The sequence below is a fragment of the Homarus americanus genome, unplaced genomic scaffold (genome assembly GCF_018991925.1).
Source record: "Homarus americanus isolate GMGI-L3 unplaced genomic scaffold, GMGI_Hamer_2.0 scaffold34360, whole genome shotgun sequence".
In the NCBI taxonomy this organism is placed as follows: domain Eukaryota; kingdom Metazoa; phylum Arthropoda; class Malacostraca; order Decapoda; family Nephropidae; genus Homarus; species Homarus americanus.
Genome location: NW_024739403.1, coordinates 11,437,813 through 11,443,507, shown reverse-complemented (window position 1 = coordinate 11,443,507; position 5,695 = coordinate 11,437,813).

The window sequence follows — 5,695 nt, the reverse complement described above, 5'->3', positions numbered from 1 at the left end:
TTTTAATCATGTTCGTGGTTGTTATAGTCATAGTCGTGGTTGTTATAATCATCTTCGTGGCTGTTATAATCATGGTCGTGGTTGTTATATTCTTGGTCGTGGTTGTTATATTCATGATCGTGGTTGTTTTAATCATTGTCGTGGTTGTTATAATCATGCTCGTGGTTGTTATAATCATAGTCGTGGTTGTTATAATCATAATCGTGGTTGTTATAATCATGGTCGTGGTTGTTATAATCATCGTCGTGGTTGTTATAATCATAGTCGTGGTTGTTATAATCATAGTCGTGGTTGTTATAATCATGGTCGTGGTTATGATCATGGTCTTAGTTGTTATAATCATAGTCATTGTTGTTATAATCATAGTCGTGGTTGTTATAATCATAGTAGTGGTTGTTATGATCATGGTCGTGGTTTTTATAATCATGGTCGTGGTTATGATCATGGTCTTGGTTGTTATAATCATACTCATAGTTGTTATAATCATAGTCGTGGTTGTTATAATCATAGTCGTGGTTGTTATAATCATGGTCGTGGGTGTTATAATCATAGTCGTGGTTGTTATAATCATGGTCGTCGGTATTATAATCATGGTCGTATTTGTTATAATCATGGTTGTGGTTGTCTTAATCATGGTCGTGGTTGATATAATCATGGTCGTGGTTGTTATAATCATGGTTGTGGTTGTTATAAACATGGTCGTGGTTTTTATAATCATGGTCGTGGTTGTTATAATCATGGTTGTGTTTGTGATACTTCCAGTATCTAATATACTACAAGTAGGAATAGAATAAAGGTTAGAATAATTAATTAAAGAAATATTCGCCATAAGGAGAGGTCAAAAACATAAAAAAAAAAATTATTATGAATCACAGATGATCATTCCGAGATAAATTATATTATGAAGAGAAGTGACCTTGATTCTGGTTATATTAGTCACCATCTGCTTAAGTCATCACCTGTGTTAAGTCATCATAGTCATTATCTACGTTAGTCCCGGGTTGCCATTTCTAAACATTCAAAAAAGAGGACGCTCCTGAAGACATCCCCCCCCCCCCTTCGCCCGGCACACACAGGCTAATATACAACATGCATGGTATAGAAATCTTAAAAAAAAAATTACCTTTGCTTAAGGCTGAACATCTTCATTCCCTTAGCTGCAGTCTTCTTCCCCCACTCTGTGTGTGACTTGATGTGCCCATGCATACTTTTCTGTAGATCGGATCTTTTTCAGTATTGGCTGATTGCTCTTTAGAAAGGTATAGAAGTCACTGCAAGGTGTTTCTCGGAAGTTGTACTGTACAGTCAGAATGCCTTTCATTGTTTCAACACTCAATTTGTTCCTTTCCTTTGTCCATTGACTTTGCATCAGTGAAAAAACTCTTTCTACATTTGCATTGTGAGATGATATAGCAAAGAAGAATTGTGCAATTCTTAGCAATTCTGAGTGGCATTCAATGTTCTTTGATTTTTCAAAGTATCTGGTCCACTTTTTATGTGTTGGCAGATTACTAAATTCTTCATCACTCTTGTAATTTTCCACAAACTGTTTCAGGCTACTAACTTGGTCAAAACACTTCATCAACTTCTACCCCATTATCAATCAAATATTTGACAGCTAAGTTGACAACACCGTACAGGCGTACAAGTGACTTAACAGCTGACGAAAACTGAACGAGATCTCTACGGTTTCCACCTCTCTCTCTCTCTCTCTCTCTCTCTCTCTCTCTCTCTCTCTCTCTCTCTCTCTCTCTCTCTCTCTCTCTCTCCCGTCATTACAGTTTCATTTTTTTTTTCCGTGGAGAAAATAATGGATGCTGAAATTCCGGACTTTTGAAGAATTTTAAAAATTCCTTCCGGATGAAGATTTCGAGACCTAAATGGAGGACATGTCCGGGAAAACACGGACGTATGGCAACCCTACGTTAGTCAGTTTTAGGCCCATCTCACATGACTGACCGACCATCGATGTTCTTTCCGCGTGAGGGTGTTAGTTTTCAATGTGTCTTATTATTTACGCTGGTGGATGTAAGACCTCCTACCCACACTAACGCAGCTATGGTCAATTTGGTGTTATTCTTGTTTATAAATGCCTTCTAATCTGTCTCAAGTCTATCCGTCCTGTCTATTGCCATCCCAACTGTCTGTTCGTCTGCGTGGTGTTTGAATGTTAGCCCGTCTGTACTCTTTGTGTCGTCAAATCTGTCTGTTTTATCCGTTGTTGGCGTGTGTCTGCCTGTTTGTCTAATGTGAACCAGTCAGTCAGCTGTCTGTCTGTCATGTTAGTTGCCATATTGTCTATTTATGCATGTATGAATCTGTCTATTTTTGTCAACCTCCTGTCTGTTTCACTGCCTATATTCACCTTGTGTCTATTGTAGTCATCTTTTCCATGCATTCCTGTTATTATCTTTTTATCTCTTCTCCTTTTCCATGAGCCACAGGAATAAGTATGCACTGTAACTGTAAGGTCGTCTGGTAACGTTGAAACTGCGCATCCAGACGCATGATGAAACTCAGCTCCCCCCCCCCCCACCTGTTATCTCTAACTATTTTCTGTTTCCCCTTCTTTAATTATTCTTTTATTTACTCATCTTCCTTAAATTACTAATCCAAACAACATAAAAAAATAAGTAGCTAAGAAAAAAGTGGGGGGACGAGAAGGGAGCCGTACGATAACTGCAATCGTGGGCTGGGTGCGCCAAGTCCATAACCTTGCATCGTTTTCCAGCGTAAATAAAATGGTTATGTAATGGCTTCCTAAAGAAACCATCGATATAAGACCAGCAGCAGGTTTGTTCCACTGTACGAATTTTTTGCGATTTTTCCACCAAGTTTGATGAAAAACGATTGTGTCGTTTCGGCTGCCGAGAGCACACACACACACACACACACACTCCTAGTCCTATAGTATATTAGATAAGACCTCTGCATTCTTATTACTTACACTTCTAGATATAAAAAACAATACTGTTTGCCTTATTTCAAACATTAAGGCACTGTTTTCTAGGCGGTAAGTCTAGGCTTACAAGTGCCCCTAAGTCTCTTTCACAAGTCGACTTCTCTAGGTTGATGTTGTTAAGGCTGAATACATTGACAGTATTTGTTCTTCCAATACATTATTCAGTACGCTGCACTTAATGGTGTTGAATTTCATTTGGCATTTTTGTGACCACTCCTGCAGTTTATTTAAATCCTCCTGTAGTGCGTTTGCATCCTGCCCTGAATTAATCTGCCGCCCTATTTTGGTGTCATCCGCAAACTTGCTTATGTCACTGCTGATCCCAGTATCTAGATCGTTTATAAATATTATGAACAAGAGTGGGCGCAGTACTGACCCCTGGGGAACCCCACTGGTTACACAGCCCCACTCAGATTTAACACCATCTACGCTGACCCTCTGTGTTCTATCGGTGAGCCATGATTTTGTCCAATTTTAAAACTTTCCCCTCGATACCATGAGCCTTAACTTTTCTCAGATGCCTCTGATGTGGTATTTTTTCAAACGCTTTGCTAAAGTCTAAGTAAATAACATTGTAATTATCGTCATTATCTACTGCCTCGAAGACTTTCCTAAAAAACGTCAGCAGATTTGATAGACAAGATTTTCCCTTTGTAAACCCCTGTTGAGAGTCATAGATTAATTTGCTTTTCTCTAATTGCGATCGAATGCTATTTGCTATAATTGATTCAAGAAATTTCCCCCTACTGACGTCAAACTAATCGGCCGGTAATTTGACGCTGATGCTCTGTCTCCCTTTTTGAATATGGGTACTACATTTGCCTGTTTACACAATTCTGGCACAAATCCTGTGTCTAATGATTTTGTAAATAAATTTACGAGGGGTCCGATAATCTGTTCCTTACACTCTTTCAAAACTCGAGGGAAAATTTCATCTGGCCCTGGGGATTTTGTCTTCTTTAATTTATTTATTTTCTTAAGAACATCCTCTTTTCTGAGAGTGATATTCTTTAATTTCTCTTCTTCATTTCCCCTAAATATCAATTCCACCTCTGGAATTTCCTCGTGAATTTCTGTGAAAACTGTTAAAAAGTAGCTGTTCAATGCTTTGCTTATTTCCTCGCTGCCATAGATCATTTCCCCTGTCCTTGACTTTAAAGGGCCAACTTTGTCCTTGACCTTTGTCCTATATACCTGGAAAAATCCCTTGGGACTCACCTTGGATTCTCTTGCTATTCTGATTTCATAGTCTCTCTTTGCTTTCCTTACATTTTTCTTAACATTCCTAGATAGTTCATTATACCTATTTCTGAGATGCTCCTCCCTTCCCTTTAATTTCTTATAAATTCCTTTCTCTATTCCTATGTGATGTTTAAGTTTTCTGGTCATCCACCTTGGTTCATTCTTATTTGACCTAATTTTTCTGTATGGTATATTTTGTTCTGTGCCTTATGTAGTATACGAGTGAATATATTATAGTCATGATCAATTGTTGTGTCATCTGTGACCTCACCTGTCTCTCACAGTCAATCTCTTGCAGTCAAGTGGGTTCTGACGAAAGCCCTGAAATGAACTCACTGTTAGTTCTTGTTAACTTTATCACTGCCCTATCTAAACCCTGTCTGAGATCGAATGAGACTTACTTGTTATACTGCAATAGCGCAACATAGGTGACTAGACCACGTGACCGTTTTGTGGACGGACACGCAGTGACGTCCTGTCTGTCCAATCGCTTTCACATGACGGAAAGCCAGCCAGCCTCATGTCCTCTCAAGGCGTTAGCTTTGGCCTACGTGACATATTTTCCGCCTACTTATAACTTTCTTGGGACACCCGTAACATTATTCAGACTGATAAACGGTCTATAATAATTTCAAATTCAATAATAGTCCCTTAACTTCATGAATTGCATCATTATTAATTCGGTAAACTGCATTTAATATCGTATAGGCCTAGTTCCAAAAGCTCTCACTAAGTGCAGGAGCGCTCCTCCCTCAGTCAACCTTGAAAACTCAGTATCGCCAATGGCGCGGCATTTGAAAATACACTGAAATTTCTGAATATTACAATCGACCCCCCTAAAAAAAGACAGCACTGTCCTCATGTGCTGAGAAAATCATGCATACGACCCCCCTAAAAAAATGTTTCTAAGAAACTGCACCTCACACCTGCAACATGCCAAAAGCAGCATTTCCGTCTTCTCTTCTCTCCTTCTCTCTCCCGCTAACACTTGACCCCCCTAAAAGAAACAGCACTGCTCTCATGTGCTGAGAGAACAACTTAGTAGCCACCTTCACATCTGCACTATTCCAACTCGCAGCCAGCAACTCCATTTCTTGCCTAACCCAATTCAAAACCAACCAGAACAACCTGCTTCCCTTTTGCCTGGCCCTTAAACTAGAGAACCAATGTCAAAATTAATACCCAGTCCAAAACAAACATGCTCTCCTTTGCCTGGCCCTTGAACTAAGAGGAACCAATGTCAAAACAATACTCAGTTCAACTCAAACATGCTCTCTTTTTGCCTGGCCCTTGAACTAGAGAACCAATGTCAAAATTAATACAAGTCCAAAACAAACATGCTCTCCTTTGCCTGGCCCTAGAACTAAGAGGAACCAATGTCAAAACAATACTCAGTCCACACGAACGCTCTCACGTCTTCAACGATCGACTCAATTCACGTCTCCGAACCTCATGCCGGCAGCCCAGCCCTCTGACAATGTACCATTTGTT